The 26,919-nt window shown below is 37.3% G+C and overlaps 1 protein-coding gene across 6 annotated transcripts in view; it reads left to right on the forward strand.

The window, feature by feature from the left end:
* The window catches only part of LOC108970440 (polypyrimidine tract-binding protein 1), a 390,952-nt gene that overhangs the window by 13,129 nt on the left and 350,904 nt on the right, over positions 1–26,919 (forward strand). Inside the window, exon 1 of one of the 6 annotated variants that reach the window (XM_018935828.1) lies at positions 6,206–6,750. The exons of the other annotated variants lie outside the window; for them this stretch is intronic. The gene's annotated coding sequence lies outside the window, so the exon portion shown is untranslated. Of the gene's footprint in view, positions 1–6,205; positions 6,751–26,919 lie in introns of those variants that run through there. 6 annotated transcript variants of the gene reach the window in all.

The following is a 26,919-nucleotide window of genomic DNA, read 5'->3' on the forward strand; positions in this document are numbered from 1 at the left end:
TTTTAAATAAATTCTTGTTGAATTTGCCCTGATGTAAAATTTGTTTTATATTTATTTTAATATCCATCTTCAAAAATATAATTAATTGAAAGCATTTGTTTTTAAAGTTTCGATTTGTATAAGTTATGCACTTTTTACTTTCCTAAATTTCTTTTTTTTTTAATTTTTTTATACTTTTATTATGCCTTACAATATTACTTTCTTTGGGCTTTTTTCTTTTGACTCTCTTGCTCCGTATAATTAGGTATTTCCACGCGAAATTTCTGCTGCAGATAGTTTTTTCCATTTTGACCTGAAATTATACTATTATAACACACTCAGCATGCGTCCGTTTTGCAAACATTAATTATAGTGCAATGCCATAATATTATTATAGCTCACTGGGCCAAATGTAACATTTCCGGTTTGTCTAAACAAAAACATTTGCAACATCCTTTTTAAATTTTGGCAAATCGTGTGTGTAGCCGGTGTCTGCTCAGTGCGTTATTATTGCTGTTGGGGTTGTTGTTGTGGGTTTAGAAAGAGTTCGTAAATATTTATATCAATTTGACATAATCGATCATTGGCAGTAATTTTCACCGAAATTATGCGGTGAAAAGTTGTGGCACTTCATAACAGCGCTGACGATGCGAAGAACGTAAACACACACATATACAGAGATACTTGTATGCACACACACACTTGCGGGTTTTCACGAAAAGTTTATTTGTTCTGAATCCGTGTTATACGTGGGTAGTCAGTGTCGATTATGCCAATAATTGATGTGTGAGATATTTTTGAAAACTTAAAAAAGTTTAAAAATTAATTATTACTGCTAAAATTGGCTTTTCGATTTCCACATTGTAAACCCAAAACCCAGAAACTTTTTGGGTGGTCCTCGTATCGTGTAGGCTGCTTCCTGCCAGCTGCCTGTTGACTATTCAGTTTCGGTTTTGGCATGTAATTAGCCGAGGTGTTGAAAAATTATGTTTCCACTGCATTTGCGGCGGCTGCGCTGCCTTGCATGGCTTGTCAGCGCGCCGCAGTGTATGCACACCAACACCAACCAATCTGCGTGTGCGCGCTTATTCCTGCCAAGTCAGCGAATAAATGTTTTTAAAATAAACAATTTGTACATTAATTCATTTAAAATTTACTCCACCGCTCCGCATGCGTGCGTGTGTGCGCCACTCATTAATCTGCATAATTTAGAATTGTGTGTCAGCGCGAGTGCATGTGTGTGTGTGGTGTGCTTCACTGCTACTATTCATTAATTTCAGCGTATTCCCATTCAGTTTGTGACACATAAAGAGCGATTTCATTGGGTGCTGAGCGTTTTGTGCGGCTTAATTGGCGTGATTTGCTGCTCTGCCTCCGTCGCTGCCGCTGCCGCTAGTGGGACGTCAGGCATTTTGGTTGGGGCGGGGCGTTGCGGTGCGGCGTCAGTTTCAATAGAGTGGCACATATCGCTGTTAGCGTTGATTATAACCGTTGATTGGTGTTGATTGCTCCGTTAGCGGCCACAGCTGTTTTGTCAACAAGGTGTCACCGAAGTGTCAGAAAATAGTGCGCGCCACATACGGACGTAACGCATGTTAATATGTGCTGCGTGTGTAGTTGTGGCCATACAACAAAGAGTTTCATTATTAATTCAGTCGTGCGCGCTGTATTTCATTTACCGTTAAGTATTACTGTTCAAATGCGGGCTCTGAGCTTTCAATTTTCAAACAAAAAAGGGCTCACCAGTAATTATGGTGGAATTATAATTTTCAGCGACAAGCCGGCCTTCAATAATATATGAGTGGAGAGATTGAAACAAATAAAGCACAAAAATAAAGTGAAAAAGTTGACAATTAAAAAAGATTAAAAAAAAAAAAAAATTAATTCAATTAAAAAAAAAAAAATAAAAATAAAAATGTTTTCAATTAAAAAAATATATTTAAACAAAATAACAGTTTTTTGTTCGCATGCAATGTGTTTAATGTGCTGCTGAAGTTGCAAAGAAAAAGCTTCGAACAATAATTTTGTTCATTAATTGATACATAAGTCATTAATGTTTCAGCTCCTCTGTGAGCAATTGCAGGACTTAATTTTCCTATTTAAATCGTAAATACTTTACTAATGCCGCTCAATTAGTGAACATTTCACGTTTCGGACAAATCGGTTTAATGCAAAATTCTAAAATATTAATAGACCAGAGTAGATAATTAAATAAAAATATTTTTCGGGTGATCCGTTGTTGTATTTGGTTGGAAAACGACGGGGAGGGATGTATTTGAATTTTTAAGGGTTAGACACAGTTTATGTATATTTCTCTGAAAACTAGAAGTCCTACGAAAAATATTTATATGGCAATGTTGTAGGTAATGAAAGGATCTATTAATTTTGAATATATATTCTTTTCACATGACCTCAAAATATATCTAAATTTGTTTTTGAATTTTTTAAAATTTTTCTATTGTACAACAAATAATTTTTATACGAAATTTGGTGAACACTGACCTTCTTATTAATGAGGATGAAACAATATTTGGTCTTAAAGTAATGTTTCTTACCTTAACCAATAACCTCAAAATTTATGTAATTTTTTTTTTTAGTTTTTTATTTTGTACAAAATTTTGCTATCACGAAATTTGGCGAAAACTTGCCTTTTAATTTAAATTTATTAAAATGAAACCTTCTTTGGCCTTAAATTAAAAAAAATCCTATTATCCGACGTCAATTACAATTTTTTGAAAAGAGGCAGTAAGATTTCTGGCTCCACTTTCCACTAAACAGCTGAAAAATGAATCAAAACTGTTTTCTTTTTACTGCTGCTACTGCGAAATAATAGCGAATGAAAATTACGCAAACGAAATTGCAAATAAAATTTCAAAGTTGCACTCATTTAATATTGCCCAGGGGTTCTGATTCGATAACAGATTTAATGCGAACGGCCTTCCTGTCTTCCTTCCTGCAAAAAATGTGGTTCGAAGTTGATTTCTACTAACAAAAAGTTGTTTTTTCAAGGCCATCTTTTGTAACTATATAATTACTCTGTAGTTATCGCAAAGGGTTTCAAATCTGACCGAAAGATCTTCATTGGAATTGTTACCATAGAATCGTGTATAGACAAGCAGGTGATATTGGTTTTTAAAGAAACTGTTAAAATTCACACACCAGTTCTAGGTAGTTCACTTTATACAAATATTTAGTTTTAAAGGGTGATCCATTTCGAGGTTTTCTACTTTAAAAAAAAAACCACAGAAACTTCAAATTTAATGCCGAATGTTTATTATCATTCGAAAGAATATTCTCTTTCATTTATTTTTTTGAAGATTATCTCTTTCAAATGTTGCCAGTGGCTTGCCTCAGATGGTTTATCTTTTGAACCGTTTGAGCATATCGACTGGTAATTGTCCGCATAAACTTTAGAGTTTACATATTCTCACAGGAAACAGTCTAGCGGTGTGATATCACACGATCTTGGTGGCCAATTGACAGGCCCAAAACATGAAATTATCTGCTCACCCAAGTGTTCTCTCAATAAATCTATTGACTGATGCGTTATGTGCGAAATGACGCCGTCTTGTTGAAACCAATGTCGTTGAGATCACGAGCTTCAATTTCAGGTATCACATACTGGGTTATCAGAGCGCAATAACGGTCGCCATTGACGGTTACGTTTCCACCGGCATTATTTTTGAAGAAATGTCGACTTTTGATTCGAGCGGCCCACAAACCACACCAAGCTGTTTTTTTTTTGTGGATGATATTGTAGATCTTGAATCTTGAATCAATTCATTTAAATTTGCCTAGGAAACGTCGGATCTTGGAACTTTTAAGAGTCCATGTCACTTGGGATGATCGAGCGGCTTCACGCGCAAGCTGTATTTTGTACGCTTTCAATTTAAGATCTCAAAAAAAAAAAAAAAAAAAAAAAAAAAAAAAAAAAAAAAAAAAAAAAAAAAAAAAAAAAAAAAAAAAAACAAAATGCGCCAAGTCGTTTGATACGTTAGGCTGAATTGCTGTGACCGGCGCCTAATTGATTTTTCATGGGTTTCATATTCATTTATTTCTTTGCATGCTGGAGGTAGTATATTCATTCGAACATTATCCAATAATGAGTATGTGATCTCATGATGGGTCCTGCGAATAGAACATTAAGTAAATCGAATATGTTGAGCGAAGCGTGCGAAACACATTCTTTACAGAACGTGAAATTTCGTGATAAAGTGGAACGATCTGTAAACGTTGTTCAGGCGTAAGGTCTTTCACGATGAAACACCTAACAATACTGAACAAAAATAACATGACAGCTTGACACGACTCATGCGTGATCTGTCAAAATATGGATATGGAAAAAAGTACTTCTACTTGAAACACCGTTAGTTCACCTTGCAATAAATGAATTGATTCAAGAATATTTAAAAATGTTATCATGGATGATTCAAGGGCAGAATTCTACGTGCCTGCATTACTTTTTTATGGTTTTGGGTAAATTACTTGCATATGGTTAGTGGATTTCCCGTTTGTTTACATCGTAATAAATTTTATGATTTTTGAAAAATTATGCGCTAAATTTGATTATGTTAGATGAACACTATTTTCTAGAAAAAAAATCATTTAATTTTTTCAATGTGTGTATGTGTGGTTGGTGTACACTCGTATACTCTTCATCATATAGTTCAGAAGATTTACATTTTTTTTCTACGTCGCAGCAGATTGATTAATAACCGTGAATTAAAAGTGTCATAGCAGCTATAAATCAAAGTATGTTCTGTAAATACCACTTCCTTTCTCTTCATACTCTACACTCAACTGCTGATATGTATATCTCTCTTTCAGCCGCAATTTCGCGATTCATACGATTACCTCTAATATTCGTTTATAACTTTAATATTTCTAATGTTTATATACCACACACGTTGCTATAATTTTACTTCAACATTTTTGTAGTTTAGTTTAGCGTTTGACGTTTGTTATTGCATACACATATGTTTGTATGTCTTCTGAATTAACTTTACTGTATATACTATATATAAATATGTAACGAAATAATTTTCTTAAATTTTCTTACTTTTTATGCGCCTGTTGTTGTGTGAATACTCTTGTTCTCATATTTATTAAACGTTTTGTACTCTTGTTATTGTATACTCTGGATAAAAAACAAAAAACTAATAAAATAAAAATGTTTCCTATCAATTCATGGCTGCTCATCATTTCATAGCGCTCACCCATAACATTTTCGATTTTTCCATATAAAATCTGTCGAGCCGAAAGTTTGTGTTGCCCAAAAATAAAATACTAAAAACACTCGTAAATATCCAGGAAACACATCATTTATAGACTGCACTCATTTACCACAAAAAAATATACACACCTAAAACCGAAACCTTTTGAATTTAAACATTTCGAAATCTCTTTAAATGCATCTAAATGTTTTACTGCCTGTTTCCTCTCCCGCTGACACCTACGAAAGCCCAAAATGATATAGTCTGATTAAAAATGTGCAGCTTGTGGCTCCACGACACCGCCGTAAACCACCCACTCATCATCATTTACCCTCCGCACACACACAGTTTATGCGCTTCATACTTATTTTCCGTTATACGTTCCGGCTACTTGTGTGTCACGCATTATTTTGTGTTTTTTTTTCTACTTTTACTAAATCTCCTTTTTCAAAAATCTTTTAAAAAGCGAAGATGGCTTTGCTGCATTCGGTTAAAATTTTTACTCATTTTTTTATCCTTTTCTTGCTCTCTCTCTCTCTCACTATTTAACTCCTTATTCTGCTAATATTTCCTGTCTCTTACTCTAATCTTCATTGCGCTTTGTTTGGATCGCCCCTTTTCCTGCACTCGCAAGACTGTGCGCTTCTACACATTAAACCAACAACAACAGCAACACGAAAAGCTTAACCCCTCACTAATTTGTTTCGTAGCCTGCCACTTGGCGGCTAATTAACCAAATAAACAAGTTTTAAAATCTCCACTGATTCTGCCAATTGCATTGACATGGGAAATATTTTTTCTTTTTCGATTTTTCCAGGCCTGACATTCGCATTCGCAACAACAGCGCATACAAGCTTTTGTAAAAACAATGTAAATTTAATTATTTTCGAGGTTTTGAAAGGCACAAATATTGAAAATCGCAATTATTTGCATATTTTTGCAACTAATCGGCAAAGAAAACAACAAAAAATTAAAAAAAAAAAAATTAAATTAAAAATTGTTTAAAAATAAGAAAAACCTTAAAGAATACAAAAAATATTATCCTTGGAAAATAATATCAGATCACAAACGATTAAAGCTGATGCCGCAGCAAGTCATTTTATTTAATTTCGTTGACGCCTAATTTCATCTTCAATTGTGCACAAACGCGATACGCGTCTTGTTGTTTTTGTTTTGCTTCAGTTCTATGTTTTATTTATAAAGTGGCAACCGTATTTTTCTACAAGCCGTTGCGTATTTGAAAAGATGCAATTAAACAAGTAATTTATGTCCCAAATTCGAAGTGTTGAGGTGAAAAAATTTTTTACTTTTCAAAATTAGAAATCAAAAAAATAATAAAAAATTCATAAGAATTGAAAGAATTTTGTTTTTTTTGTTTTGTGCAACGTTTTATAGACGTCAGCAGACGCAGCAGAACGTGAATAAAAAGTGTTGTCACTACATTGTTGTAGTTCCACATATTTTGACCTAAAAATATACACAAAAAAAGTAGAAAAATTAGGCAACTCAAACAGCTGTGATCGGAGGACAACACATGTGCTGTTCTTTTTAATTTCGGGTAAGTAATACTTCTTAAATAAGGCAATTGGTGATCTAAAAAATACTCACACAACAATTCCACAGAAAAAATTAATAATATGATTATGTTTATAAATTTTGAATCTAATATGTGCACCGAGTTTCTTAGGTTTCGCTTATTTACAAATTCATATCGTATTTAAAGTACTCACATACCTAAAGGTGGTCAAATTTCATAAAGCGTTAAATACTATTTTGACTAAAAATGTGAGAGGTCTTAGCTTGTAATGATTGAGTTAAAACAAATCATCCTCCATCGAACATTGGCCTTCTAGGTGAAGCAAAAAAAGTTTCGTGACAAACCCAACGAAATTTTTTTCAGAAAAGGAGAGCGCCTCTTAAATTTATTGGCTGTAGAGGACATTTTCGTATTTTATAAAGATTGCGTAAACATTCGATCAAAACTTGTCAAAACGACTTATACATTTTTCTTGCTATACATAAATGTCATTAATGAGACGCTTTACTCTGGAACATCTGTTTGGAACAGATTTCGCTGGTTACTCGGAGTAAAAGAGGGATATGTTTTCTCATAATAAAATATTCCGACATTTTAAAAAGTTTCCCTAAATGCTTGCTGAAGTCTTTCTATAGGAGCATCAGCTCTGATTATTTGGTTTGAAATCACTACTTTAAATCAAAAATTATGACCTCCTTAACACTTCGTGAAATCTCATTAAAAACTATCAAAACGACAGATTTCACTAAATTGTTTCCTGAAACCTTAAACGCGTTTTGTTGACACGGTGTACTCAGAAAAAATAGCTCCGAAACGGCTGAATCGATCGATTCGAAACTTTTTTTGATAATAATTTCTATTTACCCAAAAACTACAACGGAAAGCATTGTTTCAGAGATGGTAACGCGACGCTGTTTTTGAAAAAAAATCAATCTTTTTTTCACTTTTCAGGGCCAAATGATCTTTCAAAATGGTTTTCACGGTTCCTTCCGATACCTCAACGATCTTTATCATCAGTTGCTATTGATAGCCGTCCCGGACGTGGTTCGTCGTCAACGCGTTCTGGACCCACTTTGAATAATTTGTAACAATCAAAAGCACTTGCTCGTGATAAATAATTATTACCGAAGGTCTTTTCCAACATTGTTAAAGTCTCGGCACCAGAAATTTGAATCCGTTCGTAAAATTTAATGGAATTTTTGTGTTAAATACTTTCAGTCATCGTAAAAATATAGGCGTGTATTAAACACTAATTAATATTTTGATTTGGTACAGATCTACCTGCCAGTCATACCAACTCGAAAACGTTTTCGCGCGAAATTTAAATTAAAAAGTTTAAAAAAAGTTTTTTATATTTTTCAACAATTAGGTTTGAAGGGATCTCTCAATAAATATAAGACCTCTTTATGGTTTTAAATCACTTTTACACGGTATCAGGTCAATAGTTTCCAACTTGGCTCAAACTTGCTTAATTTGAAAGATGCCATTCTCATAGCCAAAGTTGCATGTTTAATAAATTTTAAGGGGGAAGGAAGCCTGGGTAGAGGCTTCAAAAAATCGATTTTTCAGGATTTTTTGGGAAGGAAAGAAATAAGTGATTGCAGCAAAACTTCTAGGGTTTATAGTTAGATATTTAGACATCTTTCACAAAAATTTTTTCGTTACAAAGTCTTTGATATTCCGCCTTTGGGAAGCAATCGCCCGATGCATTTTGCATGTGCATTTATCGGGCGGCGGGCAGGCTGCAGGTCGCAATTTCCATCGAAAACAAAAAATTCAAAGAGATTCATATTTTTTAATAATTTATATTCTAGCTAAACTAAAAAAATTCCAAAAAAAGTGTAAAATTTTAGAAATTTTTTAAAAATTAGAAAAAGTCGTTTTTGAGCAAAAAATTTAACTTTATGTTATTTAAAAATATATTCAAGGCTGACTTTTTCTAGTTTTTTTTTTAGTTTAACTAGAAGATAATTTAATGCCAAAGATAATAAACGTTGACCCAATTCCATACGACGTTTAGTTTTTTTCTATCCTGCCCGCCAATTGAGAAAAATCGTAAAAATGAAAAACCGAGAAATCGCGCGTCAAAGTTTTCGCTTTCTGCCTAATCACACTCCCTAATATTTCTGCTAGATGCTCGGTCACTATTTTCCTTCTAGCTTGGAAAATATTTCAAATTATCATCTAAAAGTTTTTGGACATACATATTCTTAGATTATTTTTTAAAAGATTTAAGTAAAAAAGAAAAAATCGATTTGTTGAAGCTTCTAACTCAGGCCCCTTAAAACATGCGTATACGTTAAGGTTTTTAAAAATATTTCCAAACTAATATTACTGACACGACTTCACTTTTGAGATTTAAGCAAAAACAAGCAATTCCAATTTTTGAAGCTTCTAACTCAGGCTCCCCTTAAGGAAATATAACTATCACTAATGGGTGGATGTCTTGATCCCCGAATCAGTTAGTATAACTTTTATGAATGCCAAACACTCTTTAAAGATTGATCGACCCTCAAAGTTCAATGCATATTATAGTAGGGTTTCTTCAATATTATTGTAGATCGTTTCATTTCTATAATATATGATTAATAATATCAACCAGGAATCAGGTAAAGATACGTATATATGGACCAGATTAATATGAAAATGAGTAAACGTAATTACACGTCAATTTTAATCTTAATTACATTTTATGCGTTTTCCAGTTACTTCCAAGCCTCTGAACTTTATCCGAGTGTTTTTGTAATAAAACCCCATCAAAAGTGTTTAATCGACAAACACACAAATAAAAAGCAGCAATTTGATTTATTTTCATTATGACATGTTCACAAAAGCGAATTTATAGCAATTTCGACGTACGCTTCAATACCTTTAATAGCTGCCTGATTCCTTGTGAACATTATTTTTAATATCCACTTTTTTAATTTCATCTTGATAATAACAAAAAAGTTGGCTTTTGTTAAGTATTTACGCAAAGGCATTATTTAATAACAGTAATTTTGACTGCAACACTTTTTCCGGGTGAGTTAAGGGGGCAACTACTCCTCCCACCCGCACCGCGCCACATTCCTCGCATTTTGGCAATTTCAAGCAAACAATAAGAATTCTCACACCCGGCTCCTGAACGTTGTCCAACAGCCAGCTGTCGAGCAACATGCCTCCATGTATACAAATGTATATGTATGTGAGTGAGTGTGTCTGAAGGACATTCGTGCGTGTTCAGCTTTACCGGCGACATTGTCATCGGCGGCATCGAAATGCCTTCTAAATTAAATTTGTTCAAGCGTAAGGCAGTTTGCGTTTTTTCTTTGAGCTCTTTCTATTGTTCACTTTTACTTGTTGGGGAATTCCTGTAGCAACAGTTTGATTTTACTGGCACATTTGTGTTGTTCCTTTTTGAGGGCGTTGGAGTGCAGCGGGTCTTTGGCAAGACAGACAAATCATAATTCGCTAGCGAAACAAATAAGTGGCAGCCACAATTGGCTGTTTTTGCAGCGCGACTTAGTCGTTTTTGTTGCTGCTTACACAAACTCGCTTATTAGGGGTGTCCTTTTTTTACACTTTTGAATATATAAATAAAGTACATTTCTCAGCGAAGCAAATATTTCCAGTATCATACCACTAAAAACAATTATATCACTTTTTGTCCAATAAAACTGACGATCCTAAACAAAAACGAACCACCTTAATACTGAATATTATATGTAAGTTGCTAACTCTTTTTATCCAGCATAATTTGCGTGCCTCTTCGTCCATTTTTGCTTAATTTTTTGCGCGTCATTTGCCACTTGCCTTGTGTAAGTCAGCTATACAGTTATTTGGTCTTTTTTGCCACATGGAAATATTTGCTATCTTTAGAGTATAGTTTCAAGCGACAGCTGTTGTGGTTTTATTACCAAGGCAACAGCTGTAGATTTTTTGGATTTCTCAACTCTTTGTATATCGGGTGATTTTTTTGAGGTTAGGATTTTCATGCATTAGTATTTGACAGATCACGTGGGATATCAGACATGGTGTCAAAGAGAAAGATGCTCAGTATGCTTTGACATTTCATCATGAATAGACTTACTAACGAGCAACGCTTGCAAATCATTGAATTTTATTACCAAAATCAGTGTTCGGTTCGAAATGTGTTTCGCGCTTCAGCGATGAGGCTCATTTCTGGTTGAATGGCTACGTAAATAAGCAAAATTGCCGCATTTGGGGTGAAGAGCAACCAGAAGCCGTTCAAGAACTGCCCATGCATCCCGAAAAATGCACTGTTTGGTGTGGTTTATACGCTGGTGGAATCATTGGACCGTATTTTTTCAAAGATGCCGTTGGACGCAACGTTACGGTGAATGGCGATCGCTATCGTTCGATGCTAACAAACTTTTTGTTGCCAAAAATGGAAGAACTGAACTTGGTTGACATGTGGTTTCAACAAGATGGCGCTACATGCCACACAGCTCGCGATTCTATGGCCATTTTGAGGGAAAACTTCGGAGAACAATTCATCTCAAGAAATGGACCCGTAAGTTGGCCACCAAGATCATGCGATTTAACGCCTTTAGACTATTTTTTGTGGGGCTACGTCAAGTCTAAAGTCTACAGAAATAAGCCAGCAACTATTCCAGCTTTGGAAGACAACATTTCCGAAGAAATTCGGGCTATTCCGGCCGAAATGCTCGAAAAAGTTGCCCAAAATTGGACTTTCCGAATGGACCACCTAAGACGCAGCCGCGGTCAACATTTAAATGAAATTATCTTCAAAAAGTAAATGTCATGAACCAATCTAACGTTTCAAATAAAGAACCGATGAGATTTTGCAAATTTTATGCGTTTTTTTTTTTAAAAAAGTTATCAAGCTCTTAAAAAATCACCCGATACTACTGAATTAAATCCGCGTAGGTATGTGTGCTCGGTAGTGCAGTGTGTCGGTTTTTATTCGAAGCTAGCATTCTCATTAAATTTCACTTTTTTATTCAGATGTTGCGAAATTGGTTTCGCTACGAAGATCCACATAGATGTGCTATTTTTTTTACATTAAATCTACATCACTTTACGAGCATATTTCCTAGCTTTTGTTGCTGTTTGCAAACCTTGTAATTTAAAGTTCATTTTAGGGCTTACGGAAGTCCAATTGGAATCGATCGGCGATCAAGTGCTACAATGAACCTATCTCCATGTTGATGTTGTTGTTGTTGTAACGGCAAAATTCTGCCGAGTTGACAGTGGTTAGCCGGATAAAAATCCGGGTCCGTTCCGGTATTCGTAGACCCGACTGTCGTGGGAACGGAACCTATCTCCATATCATTTATTGCTTTGGGGTTCTGTTGGATTACCACAGATTGTACAATATTTCTTATGTTTTTTCGGGAATAGTGCGGAGTTGTTATTAGAGTACTTTCTCTACCTATTTGCTTTAAAAAGTTCGGAAATCCCAAAGAACATACAGCTTGTATGCAATAGTTCTTCCAGGGGAAATAGCTTACACTACAAGACTTTCATGTAATAATTTTGGATACCCAGCCTCGCTTGTAACTATCGCGAATTCTAAATACTTCTTCGGCATGCAAACGGTAAACAATCTATACGACTTACAAGGCAACACTATGTAAAGTAGAAAATAAGGTGAAGTGGTTAAGATCATCTGCTGCGTAACCATATCTGAAAATAAGTGAAGTCAGTTCCAAAAGTTTAAATAAAGCTTCTGTTTTTTAACTTCAAAGCTCTATAGATCAGTTGGGTGTGTTTATGGCACCAATTATTTGACTATCTTGTTCTCACACATATACACATGCACGCCTTTGTAATCATAAAAAAAAGGTTGGTGGATATAAAGCTCAATGTCAGGGTGTCCCACGAGCTAACGCTAAAAACCTCGTGGACTGGAATTGCTGCTGAACCCAACCAAATTGAAGTGTTTATTGGGTATTTGGTATGATTAGCAGGGAATAATATACTATAAACTGCTTTCAAACAATTAATTCAGAATTGTGTCGTCAAAAATTTCACCATTAAAGAAAGAAATTGCACAGAAGTGGCCGGATTTTGCTAATAGGAAAGGAATTGTGTTTCATAAGGGCAAGGCTAGTGATCCGCCAGAAGTTTCGGGAGCTTGGCTGTGAGGTTTCTATGCATCCACCTTGTATTCAGAACCTAACATTAGCGATTGATTTTGCTAGTCAAAAATTCGTCTCAAAAGAAGGTTGTGAAAATGGAGTGATCCAGCTTTTTGCCAGTTGGGACGAGGGTTTCTATGAGACTAGAATTATGAAATAAGCTGCAAAATGGCAAAAGGTTATCTAAGAAAACCGATGCATATACCACCTAAATCAGATTATTTTAATTGTGCCTTAAGGGGTTACATGGGTTTCCTCTGATAAAAAACAGTCTTTTATCAAACATTTTTGTTCAGGTAAAAAATTAGATCTTTATTAGAATTTTATATTGTTAGAATATTATGTTGCATACACTATTAGCAAAGAAACTCCGAAATTTTTTGAAGAAATATTTTAAACTCGGCCATTGTGACGCCTTACAGCGGTTTAAGACTTGTAAGCAGCTCTATTTGACCTGTATTTTTCAAATTACCACATCAAACAAAGCAGAGATGTTCAGTCCACCATTTATCAAGAGTGTAAATGACATTTGTAATAAATAAAAAATATCGTATTTTTCATGCTGTTTTATAAAATATTATGAAAATCAGCAAGTTTTCACAAAAGCCAATTTTAGTCTAAATATATAATAGCACTTATTTAATATAGCAGATATATAATAAATTTCAAAAAAGCATTATCAAATACCGTTATAATGGCAGCTGTGTAATGCGACGTCCTCATAGTTATTGGATCGCTTTAACGGTGTTAATTACATACTTATAAAATGCTGTTTCCACTCTGCATTGCATTCAGCTTATCGTAATATCGAATGCCATTAGATTGAACATAAACCCATAATTGCAAACAATATTTTAAAACAGTTTTCAAGTGTTTTTCAACAGCACTCGGGCGGTGATTGAATAGGTGCTTCCCCTCCGCAATCCACTTTAGTTTTTCATGTTTTTCGGTTGCTGGCAACTGTGCACCGTGGAAAACATATTTTTAAGGGGATTAAAGTGTTAAGTGGCGGTTGCAGTGTTTGTCAATTTGTTCCCCCCCTCCTCCCTTCGTTGGCGTACACTTGAGCGGCCACCTTTCCCCCGCAATGAAACTGACGCGACCCCGACGGCGCGTTATCAGTAAGTGTGAGTAAATATACAAATTTCGTGGCAAAAGCGTTCGCCGTTGTCAGTTGACACCTTTGCTCGTCTGCCGCCGGGGGACAGTTCCACCGCTGCTTCTTCTTTCTTTTTGTGTGCCTGCTCCGCCGGCTGGTTAATTTTCGCGCGCTCTCGCCCATATCTGCTGCTCGCTTGTTGCAGCTGGTCGCGCTGCCTCTTCGTGGCTTCGTGGCTTTTTGATGAAAATTTATTTCAATTGACTTTAATCGAAATAAACTGTCTGCGTTCGCATTCCACGTCTACTCCGTAGGCTCTCCTGTGCATGTCAATAATGCGCGGACGTGTGTGTGTGTGTGTGAGTGTCCACTGCCCCCGTTGTTGCTACTGCTGTTGTCACCTCCTACCCAGCAGCTGCTAGGCCTTTCAAACGGTTTGTTTCGGTTTTGATTTTGCTTTTTTTTCGTTAAGTTCATGCAGTCTGTTTTGTTTGTTGCTTTTGCTTTTTGTACTTTTATTTGCATTTTGATTGGGTTACGTGCTTGTGCTCTCGTTGCTGCTGCTGTTGTTGCTTTAGTTTTCGTAATTTGTGACAATTGCCGACTTTGTTGTTGGCATTAAAATCAAAATAATTTTCAAAATTGCTTCTTGTGTGTTGTTGCTATTGTTGTTGCCGCTGACGTAGTATGCCAATTCGCCAATTTCACTTAGTTACTTACACCAGTTGAACTCCGGTGCGATGTGACGGTCAATCAGCGCTCACCGGTTGACCGACCATGACTTGTGGGCACTGCACGGAATGGAACTAAAATAAATTTCGTGCAACCTCCATGAGGGGCTGGCCTTCTCTTCTTCCCATGACAGTCGCCTAAATATAAATATTTGGAAGAGCAGAAAAATATAAAATATGTTTTGTACATAGTTAGCATACTTTTTTCACCTTCTGAAGAGGCACGCTAAATTATTTATCAATTTCTTGTTAATACAAAAACATTTGGTAAATAGCCAAATATAAATTCTAGTCACAGCGACAGGACCCGAAGGAAATGTGGAATACATTTACTGTTTATGGTACGTCTATACTCAAAGTAATATTCATGAATGGAGCTGGTTTGAAATTGACCATGGACAACTGAACCATTAAACCAAAAACTTTTGGGATTATTCATAATTTACTTAGGGCCGTGTCTGGTCAGCAGCTATCTGTCACTATAGTTCTGGTTTAAAAAGTTTTTTTATCGTCTGGTCCCCAAATTCTTCATAAAAGAAATTTTTTTTTTAGATCCAAAACTCATCGTCAGTAATAATACGTTTCATGACATCCTGGTAGTTGGAAAACTTACTTTTTTTACGAAAAAAACTTGCGATTTTCGAAAAAAATCTTAGGTCTAAATGATCTTCCAAAATTGTTCTCACTGAACCCTCCGACATTCCAACGATGGCAATAAGATCTCGTGGATACTAAAACACCAATTCCTTTATTTTATTGACGTGTTGATCACCAGTTGATGTTGATGACCGTCTTGGTTGTAGTTCGTCGTCAATACGTTCTCGACCCTCTTCCACACAAAATTTAATGAACTTCTTCGATATCGGCCCACTGTAACATCTAGCTGCCATACGAACTGACCAAACCAAATCAAGATAAAGATATATTTATACTCCTTTGTCCAATAAGATAAAGATATATTTATACTCCTTTGTCCAATAAAAATTACGCCTTAGCTTTTTTTTTTAAGCTTTGGTGTATCCGAAGTTAACATGTTTTCTTTTTCCAAACTGACTTTTATGTTATTAGTATTGAATCAACAAATTTGTATTATTTAAATCGCGTTTTTAATTCAGCTATTAACACCTCTTTAGTGGCAATCACTTGCTGGCTGGCCCCTCAAGTGAATCCCACAGTGACGCAATGAGCCATAAAAAGCTAAAACGAATCTATTTTTAAATTCGATTTTGTTTCGTTTATTTTGTATCGAGGCGTTCATAGTTGTTTGTGTAGTTTGTCGGGCATTGTGTCGCTATCAATTAATTTCACATATCAGTCCAACTCGGCCACACTATTTTGAACAGACAGACATACATTCATATCAACATGTGAATGTGTAAGCCATTTAACGTCTGAAGATGTGGGAAACGAGCAAATAAAAATGTAATAAAATTTCGACAAAAGTTTAAGAATTATATTTGCATTTCTTGCGTGTGTGTGCGTAGGCGCAATGTAAACTTAAACGCTTGCGGGTGTCGGTGACGTAGCAGCGCAGTCGGACATGCAGCTGGTGGCCAGACAAATAAACAAACGTGCACAGCGACGAGCAATTGCTGAATTCGGCGGCATTCGGTGGGAGGCGGTTGGATTTTTGATAGTAAAATGAAAAATAAAAATATTTATTTTGTAACTTTTTGACTTTAGTGAAGGTTCCTTCATAAACAAAAAAAAAAAAAAAACAACAATAAAATGAAATATTTTCCGATTATGATCGGCGTCGAGCGTTAGCCCTATGTTCAGCCGATGTTTGGCATGCTCGCACACTCATGCACATTTCGCCGAATACGCACCACAGTGACATTCATTCTCGTGAATCCAGTGGCGTCGGGCAAACACGAGAATGTATCGCCGATTTGCGCTGATGATAAGTGTGTCTGTTCACCGGCAACAAATATGCTCACGCTTAACGGTATTGCCAACTCATTGAGTGCAACAAATGGCAGCAGGCCGAGCAGCCAGTCCGACAAATGTAACCAATTAATTGAAATGCAACAACAACACATGCGAGTGAGTATAAAAAGCGACCAAAAAGCAATAACATTTGACTGCAAAAAAATGCAAAGTCGATTATTTCGCATGCGACAGAAAAATAATTGCCGGCAATTTGCATATGGCAACGCGCTCTATATGGTCTGTCTGCCTTTGCTGTTCCACACGCTCACACATATACATATGTATTAGTGTATTTAATACTGGACTACAACAAAATATCTACTACACCCACGCGTTGATGATAGTCGGGGAGCGGAGGGCGGTCGTTCGGGCGTCCCGTAATCTGTGTCATTAGCTAGCAATCGCAATGGAGGCGCGCGTTTTTCGCAAGCAATCGACACATGCATACAATCATATTATAAAAACATATGTTTCCATGTTATTATATCCAAGTGCGAAATTACACTGGTGCGCCGAAGTGTGCCGAAGAGTAACTAATGGAATAGCGAACTGGTATAAATCACTTTGCTTGAATAAAACAAGAAAATTCATTAACTTCGGCTGCACCGACTCTATAAAACTCTTCACAAATACTTATTATTCCTTCAAGAACTTGATTCGGATGAATCACATACATGTAATAATGATTCGATCTGGAAAATTTCTTCGGAAATTGCACCGTTGTCTTCGTGAAGATATATCGTTAAAAGAAAAAGTTTTCCATGCAAACACTTTATTCCGAACGTTCGGTTTGTATGGAAACTAGATGCTATTGTGGTCTGATTTGAACAATTTCTTCGGAGATTGCATTGTTGTCTTGGACAATAACTCATGCCAAATTCGGTGAAGATATCCCGTCTAATGAAAAAGTTTGCCATACAAGCACGTGATTCCGTTTAGTTTGTATGACCGCTATATGCTATAATGGTCAGATGTCGGCGATTCTGACAAACGAGAAGTTTCTTGAGTAAAATTCCAGACTGATATTTCTTAAACGAAGGGACTACTTCGCGTATATACCGCAGACCGACGGAGATGTCTAAAGTGACTCAGCTCGCCACGCTGATCATTTATATATACACCAGAGGGTCGCCGACGTATTGTTTTGGGTGTTACAAAGATCGTGGCCGAATAAAACAGTAACATGTTCCTTTCCGATGGATTGCGACTCATACCGCACTTTTCGCAGTTTTTAAGGATAAGGTTTCGGAAAAATGTGTTGTTTCAAGTGTTTCATGGAATAACATGGAAGTGTAATTGTCGACTTTCTCTAAGATAGTGAGGTCTACAGGTCTTGCAAGTTTCGACCACCAATTACTATTTGTTGGTTTTAATCACACCATAGGATAAAATATAATTTCATTGAGGTTTACACCGTGTCCTATAGTCTTTGTATCCCCGGTTCTATCACATGCCCATATAAAGGCCCAACTCTCTGATGAATTCCAAGAACTTGCTGAGCGCTATTGAGATGATATGATCATAAGTAGGGATCTAAGGGTCTTAAAGCTGTGCATACGGTTTGCTATGCAATCTAGAAGCAGGCTCTCTGGAGTTTCCGGGTCCTTGACACACAGCACAGGATTCATAATAATTCAACAAACTAATCAGCTCCTTGCATGCCAACTCAAACTTAACCTTTCACAAGAGCTCGTTTCCTAAATAAAATAGAAGATTTGGATGAAAATTCATCGGCCTTTCTTGCAAAACGAGTTAGACGAAAACTGCTGCAACAACCAGAGGGATTTTTTTTTTAATAGCAAGAGTCAGAATTTTGGAAACGGCTTAGCAAAGAAGCCAAAACTGGCTGCTTGGTGAACTTTCGGTATATATTTTGTAAGCAGCGGGCTGTAAATATTAGTAATCTCCGTTTCCTCTACTCTTGAGTAGTAAAGACCTCTCGACGAATAAATACAAAACTCGTAAGTCATTCATCATCCCCATCTTGCTATATGGTGTAGACCATGACGAGTCGGCGTTACGAGTTTTCGAGAGATAGGTTCTGCGGAAGATTCATGGGCCTTAGCGCATTGGACACGGCGGTTATCGCATTTGATGAAACGATGAGCTGTATGTTGTCCGAATGGACGAAAACACTCCAGCTCTGAGAGTATTCGACGCAGTACTCGCCGGAGGGAAGCAGAGGAGGAGGAAGACCTCCACTCCGTTGGAAAGACCAGGTGGAGAAGGACCTTGCTGCACTTAGAATCTCCAATTGGCACCAAACAGCGAAAAGGAATAACGACTGGCGTGCTGTTGTGAACTCGGCCATAACCATGTAAGAATCTCCATTTTGTAGAATATCATTCAAAATACCACAGTTCAATTTCCTATAAGCGATTACCACACTGGAGCCACTAGTTCCATCCAACCGCATACTGGTTCGAGTCAGTAATACTATTATTGTATGTTGTTATATTTTTTCTTGCACATCTTAATTGATCTTCATAAAGTACAGTCTCATTTTCGAATTCTCCACAATATTTTGCACTTCCTTGGCGGCATTAATTTCTTAAATTTGCTGACTTGGCTGGTTCAGCGCAGCAATACAATGAGTGGCCTTCAAATCGAGAAAGTCACTTTGCCACCGAGCAGCGAGTAGCGAGTGAGTGTCAGTGTAAATAATGAAGCGTGATTTAAGAAATCAAAGCAAGGCATGGCTGCAGAGACAAATAAACAAATAAGCACACCGACACTGTGTCAGGCAGAGGAAATATCAAATTATAATGTACCTCCACGGCAACAACAAAAAATGGAAATTTTTAGTCGTGGCGTTGAAGAATAAATTTCTTTCATTGCAAGCAGCCAAGCTGAACGTCATCCCGGGAATCATCAAAATTAAATTCGCGAAAGCAAAGGCAACAAAAAAAAAAGCAAAAACCACAACAAGAACAGTGAACAGTTCTGGGACAGCGCAGATACTCCGTCAAGTCACGTCAGACTGACAGGCCCGACTATGTTTCATGCGCCGTGCACATGCTTGTATGTGTGTAGTGGAGTGTGTGTGTATGCGTTTGCGGTTTATTGTATTAAAACAAGCGAGTTCTCGCTACATTTGCCGGCGTCGAGGGGGGCAACGTCTATGCCGCTGCAGTCATTATCAGAGATAAGCGCCTGTCATTCGGTTTTTGTTACGAAAATGTCTCTGTCTCTGTTTGTTTTTGGCACTTTTTATTTGCAGCGCACGCACACACAGACACATTCGCACGCACACATTCACAGCATTTGCATGAAAGCAGCTTTTGTGCGCTGCATTGCTGGGTCGTCGGTGGAGAAGCGCGCTGCTTTTTTGATAAGCAGATTTCCAATTGTCAATTAGACGTTGCATGACTAAAACGCCTCTAACTGCTGCGACATCCCCTAAGCAGAGTGCGTGAAAAGTGATTTACATGCGCCTTGCTTGCTTTCCACCCACGTTAGTATGTTTAGCTATACGTATGACATAGTTAAGTATTTTAGTTGTCTCATTGGAAAATAACCGGCAACGAGGGTAAAAAAATGTGGCAGTGAATTTGTGGTTCGAGCTCTTCTAGATTAGGATTCTAATATTCTTCTTCTTTATGGGCGCAGACACCGCTTACGCGGTTAAAGCCGAGTTTACAAAAGGGCCACAATCGAGATTCCAAGTATAGCCAGATCTTTCTCCACCTGGTCTCCAACAGAGTTGTTGGTGTTAATGCTGGTTCCAAGATATACAAAATTATCTTCGACTCGAAGTCATGACTGTCAACAGGAGATATTTCCTTTTGCCCTCGTTAACTACTAGACCCATTTGCTTCGCTTCCTTATGGAATCCAGAGAAGGCAGAATGGCGGATGTACACTCTTATAAAAGATTGTACATTCTCGATTAAGCTCTGCAGCTCGAACTGTTTTCTCCAGCAGTAGATTAAAAAATCACACTATATGGACTCCATATACATCCTTGTCTTAAACCTCGTTTGGTATCGAACGGCTCGTAGAGGTCCTTCCCTATCCTGACGGTGCTTTTAGTATTGCTCAACGTCAGTTTACACAACCGCATTAGTTTTGGGGCGATACCAAATTCAGACATCGCGGCATAAAGACAGCTCGTTTTCGTGCGGTCAAAATCAGATTTAAAATCGCCGAACAGGTGGTGTGTGTCGATCCTCCTTTCACGGATCTTTTCCAAGATTTGGCGCATCCTGAATATCTGGGCAGTTGTTGATTTTCCAGGCGTAAAGCCACACTGAAAATGTAAAATCAGTTTGTTGACTGTGGGCTTTTATCTTTCACACAGTACGCTTGATATTACATTATATGCGATTTTGAGGAGGTTTGTGCGATAAGTAGTTGTCGCAGATTGTTGTCCTTTATTGTGGATTGGACAGAGCACACTTAAATACCAATCGTTGGGCAAGCTTTCGTCCGATCATATTCTGCAAATAAGCTCCTCATCAGTTCTTCGTCGCCGTAGTACTTGAATATCTCGGCTGGCAATCCATCGGCCTCCGCCGCTTTATTGTTCTTTAGACGGGTAATTGATTCTCGAACTTCTTTATTGGGTCGATTTTTGAAATTCTGGATTCTGTTATGTTGTGTGTTTGGTAGTTCTAAAGTTAGTCGTCGGGTTTGAATTATGCCGACTTTGAAACCTCGATCAACGAAGCGAGATACTAGTTGTTTGATTGATTTGAATGAAGTAAGGTTCAATCCGGAGAAAGTTAAGCTCAATTACAGTCTTGTGAGATAAATTAACTTTTCAAAATGCTCTAAATGGCTCACGGCTAGAAGAAGAAGCCTTCTTCCGACCTATTCATGGATTTTCTCCATTATAAGATCAGACGAAATACCTCGCAGGTATTAGGTATGGACCGACAAGTGATCACCACTCAAAATCTGCTAAATCTAAATTTAGGCAGGGTTTCAGGGGGCAGGGTTATTGACGGACTATTTGACAAACAAAAAAAAAAAAAAATTCTGCTTGGACTGGCTTGGATTTAAGCGAAATCCGGTGCGCTTCTATCGAAAATCTCCTTTTCAAAGAAACACAACCGGGTACCTGACTAACTGAAAACAACAACAACGGCCGAAATTAGCAACCATAATTGAGGGTTGTCAAAATTTGCCACAACCCCAACCTGCAACACATTTTAATGCACGCATGCAACATGTGTCACCAGTTGCCTACAGCTTCCACAAAAGCGATGCACTCATTGTTGTTGTGCACACGTATTTTGTGGCAATATTTTGTTCCACCATTTAATGCATGTGGCATGCAACATATGTAATGCTTGCATATTGAAATTCGCATACTCGTAGCTGCCCCTGCTGCATTTAGCATTTTTCGGTTTTTGTTTTGTTGTTGCATGTCGCAATGTTGCGCTGGCATGGTATGAATGTGTCGCTTTGGCCTTTCTGCTGGCCACACGACACATACACGTGTACAAGTTTATTTGGGGTACATTTTTGGTTGCACATTCCGGCTGTTGTTGCAGTTGATTTTGTTGCATTTTAGACCATGGCGGCGGTAGGTTGTGTGCAGGGAGTATGTAGTAGCCATTCTGTGGGGCATGCCACGACTTGACGTGCGTAAACACACGCCACTTTTTGTTTTTGTTTTTTTTTTGGCTTTTCTTCTATACGTGTGTGCCACATCTGCTTTGTTGTTGCTTGCGGAATTTCGTGTGTTTCATCTTTTGTTGCCCTTTTTCCTTTTGTCTGTGAGTGTGTGTGTTCGAGTGTGGCTCGTGTGTGTTGCATTTTTAAAGGCGCTCGAAGGCATTTCCCTCGTTGCATGCGTCATGCTGCATGCCTCAGGCGCATATATGCTCGTGCACTGTGCATACAAAGAAATTCGACAGCTATGCACCCACTTTCCCGGCATTCACTCTTGTTTTCTTCAAATACATATTCGCATTTTTGAAAACTGCTGCCACATCGGTGGCACCTAAGACCTCAAGGGTGTGCAATTTTTCAATTTGTTTTAAATTTAGATCTTAATCTTTGCGATTAAACAAATTGGCAACATTTAACGGAACATTTGACGCTAATCTTCGGAAGCTTACAGCGAGCAAGGTGAATTATCAGCAATTTCGTGCTCCGTGTTTTATCTAATTAATTGGTTTTGACAAAGTTGGCGATTGGGCCAGCGATATACCTTAAAAGGTTACATCCTTCTATCCAGAAATATTAAACTAAATTTGGAAGACCTGTGTAAATTTTCATTAAGAACGTTTGAGTAGTTCGCGAGAAGTCAACCGACCCGACCGGCTTTGAACACACAGTTTCGAGAAAAAAAAGTTTAGTGTGATTTCTTTTTTGCCTCGTTAGCATCCATCAGACAGCTAAGTTTTGGTTACTTTTTGGGTAAGACCTTCAGAAACCGGCCTTTAAGTATCTATACAGCTAGCCTTTACAGCGCATCTTTTCAAGGCTGTATCTCCAAAACTACTATTCGGCTCAACTTGAAAATATAGGGCAATATTCTAGAGACTTTCTTGCAGATATCAATTATATTTTATATGCAGTTCCATGACTAATAAAGAGAATAACTCTGAGCAGCTTTTGTCCACTCGAACTGCCAATCTTGTCTCAAAGGTCTATGGAAGAACTTCCTATAATGGTATTAAATAAGTCTACCTACTAAACATCGAACCTGCTCTATCAAATACTAGATAGCCAAAATTGGAGGTTCTCCCGAGCAAACGAGATTTTGACACAACTATCCACAAAAAGATGTCGGATTTTCTATGAAAATTCTATGTCTAAAACTGGATTTGAAAAGATTGCCCGTTTGAAATGAGAGCATTAACCAGAAAGTATTAAAAATAGTAATTTAAGACCTTGGACCGCGAGGAAGTTTTTCCCAATGTTAACTAGCAAGTCTGCTGATTCACATTTTTTTAGGCACCAGAAAGCTATTAAAACGCTTGAGGAAGAACTAGTTGGTAAACTGTCATCAGCTAGCCAATCTTTCTCCACATGGTCGATTTCCCTGAATATGTGGCGCAAGTGCCATTCGTTGACAGTCTCGGCTGCATCGAAAGCGTACGGAAAATGCGGTGCAGTGTTGCTGTCACACATCTTCGCCTTTTCCTTCTAGCGTGCTGTGCGGTTTCTTGACTTTCATCTACAGCTCATGTGACTTTTAAGTTCGGTGTTGTTATAGCAATGCTGCTACTGCTGTTTTGTTTTATTATTTCAGTAAATATTTTTGTTGGCGTTGTTTTTGTGTTCCTTTGTACTGTGCCTGTTGCGTCTACTGATACAAATAGAGTTGCCGATAGAAATGTTTATTAAGTTAATGAAACGATCAGCGACGTTTATTTACTCACACACTCTCTGTATCAAATTATTTATAGTTTCTTTTTTGGAATTGTAGATTATTAGACGATCCATCCGCCTTTTTTGATATTGTAATATGAAATGAACTTCTTTTGTATTATTTGTGTGTTTTTTTTTTATACCCGTGGGGTACTCGTAACAAATTGGTCCAGAGTTTTATTAGCTGCCTTAATGTCTGACACAAGTGTCTATTTAATTGACGCTAATGGATTTTAGGAATGATTTCTCGATTAAAAGCCAAATTAGTAGTATAATTTCGGCCACTTTTTATTTGTTGATAGTTTGGCGGCTCGCAAGGAATCGAAGAAAACTGTCAACCTGCTTTGAGGAGGTTTTTTCGGCTTCGGCTCATCTTTGCCATGATAACCGGCCGACTGGGGGTTGGGGATTGGAGATTTTAGATCGTAAGGATAGTTCCAAGACTCTTCGCCAGTAATAATACGTTTCCATTACATCATGGTAGTCGGAAAGCATTGTTTCATAGACGTTACCGCGACGCTGTTTTTTGAAAATTATCTTTCAAAATGGTTTCCACTAATCGTTCCGATATTCCAACGATATCAGTAAGATCTCTGACTGTTAACCATCGATTCTCAAACTTTTCTTTTATTTTATTGATGATTGATGATTTATATGGCCGTCCTGGCCGTAGTTCATCGTCAACGCTTTCTCGACCCTCTTTGAACAATTTGTACCAATTAAAAAACACTTGGTGGCGACAAACAATTATTACCGAAGCTCTTTTCCAACATTCTGAACGTTTGGACATCAGAAACTTGATTCCGCTCACAAAATTTTATGGAACTTTCCTATGATTCGAAGCTCGAACCTCAAGATATAATAAAAGCCTACTTTTAGGTAATATTCGCTTAATGAATAAATTCGTTTACAATAACAAAACATTCTTGGAACGAGCTATCAATTTTCACAAAAGCTCAAATTACCATTCTATTTGTCATTTTGGCTGTCCTCTCCATATCCTCCCGGCATGGCAACCCTCCAGGCAAGCACTCAGCAATTGTGCAAGCACAGATATTTGTTCGACCCAGTGTTCGGTGTCGTGACTGTTGACAAAATTCATTTGTTTTTATACAATTCAAAGTACTCAACGCACAGCATTAGTCCACTAAACCCACACACACATATTTACTCATGCTCTGCAACACACACACACACACATACACACACACATACATATATATATATAATTGGATGCGTTGCCCGCATAAGTGCAAAGCAAAATTTGCGCTTTGTGAGTTGTTTTGTGCTTTTAAGGCTTTTTGTAATGCATTCACATACATATTTACACATATGTACACATACATACGTACATATGCATGGCGTACATTTGTTCAGTGCGTTTGAGTGTTTTGTAAACAAACAAAAAGCGGTCAATTGAAGCCAAAAAAGCACAACAAAAGCAATTAGCATTTGAAAAATGAATTCATTTGAAATTAAAGAGTTGAATTATTCACTCTTCATAAACTATGATCAGTCGCCAATGGGTGCGAGTGTTTGTGTGTGTGTGTGTGTGTTTGTGTATGTCATTACACATGTATGTGTGAATAGAAGGTAAGGGGGTGCATGATATGCTGCAAAGTTGGCTCGCTTGTCAAATTGGGCATATTGCCAAAAGAAGAGGCGGCGACAATAGCAACAACAATATGCAATGATCAGCCACTTTATGTTAGCATTCACATGAGTTTGTATATATGTGTGTGTGTGTGTGTTTGCGTACATACTATTACGGTTGATGAGCGTTGAATGCTGTCACTTTTTGACTTTAGCAATTTCTCATTGTTGTTTTTCTTTCTAGTTGCGGTTGTTGTTGCTCTAGTGTTTTGTAAATATTGTTGATGCTCATCAGTCAGCCTAACCAGCAGCAATTGTTGTCGTGTTGTTGTTGCCTTTTGCTATTTTCACTTGTTTTGGCTGCCTATTGCCCGATCACCGCAGCGTGCCTGTCTGCCAGCCAAGTCAGTCAGCCTACTTCACTAGCTGCCAAGCAGTGTTATTGCAGAGCTTATTGTTGCGTCGCCTGCCAGCGGTGTTGCTGGCGGTGTCGGTGTCGCTATCGCCGCGAGCTGTCAGAATAATGTCAACGCTTCAGTGGTGCATTTGAGCGGCAAATCATGCATGAATATAGAAATTTAGCAACAACAAAGCGAAGCGCAAGACAGGCGTTGCTCCTTTCGCTATTTGATGTGTGCAAAAAGCGGAAAATGCTCGCAGGCACTTCAAGGCTGTACTTTGCGTATGTGTGCTTTTCGCGCCTTTGAGGCGGATGAAAATATGCCCTGAGCGAAATTTCTAATTGGTGATATCAAAAATTCAAAAAGGAAAAAAAAAATTTTTTCTTTTTTTGGAAATATTTTTTTTTAAGATGAAATAGACTTGTTAGCTATAGCAAACATGTTCATTTAATCTCACAGCTCTGTTCAGCTTGTTAAAAAATTATAATAAATGTGTTCCAATACTAAACCATTCAAGTATCGCTCTATCCCTAAAAGTACACTCGTTGTCGTCAAGTGGTTTCGACTTATAATTTTGTGTACATATATTCTCATCAATTCTAATTGCAAGTGAGTGTTATAACACTAATTAACTGTAGTGTGTATCCTTATCACTTCTTGGTGCTCTGATTTAAAGTAGCGCCTGATAAGATCGCTCGGCAATAAATTAGCAGTTACTTTCAGTGCCTTACTGCCACCTCCGCCCAATTTACGGCTTTGAAATGTGTGTCTTAACAAGCAACCTCATTATCTACGTCACGCAAGGTGCTAATACTCATTTCGAGTTTTATCTACTTTTAGTTACAAAACAAAGTATAGTATGGGAATAAGTACATTAGGGTGGTTCTAAAATTTCGAAAATTACAAAAAAGCATTTCTAATTGACAAAATTGTATTTCTTATAGGAAAAAGTACACTAGGGTGTCTCGAAAATTTGGAAAATTATAACAAAATATTAATAATTAA

Source organism: Bactrocera latifrons, unplaced genomic scaffold (assembly GCF_001853355.1).
Source record: "Bactrocera latifrons isolate USDA-ARS-PBARC rearing strain unplaced genomic scaffold, ASM185335v1 scaffold_3, whole genome shotgun sequence".
In the NCBI taxonomy this organism is placed as follows: Eukaryota; Metazoa; Arthropoda; class Insecta; order Diptera; family Tephritidae; genus Bactrocera; species Bactrocera latifrons.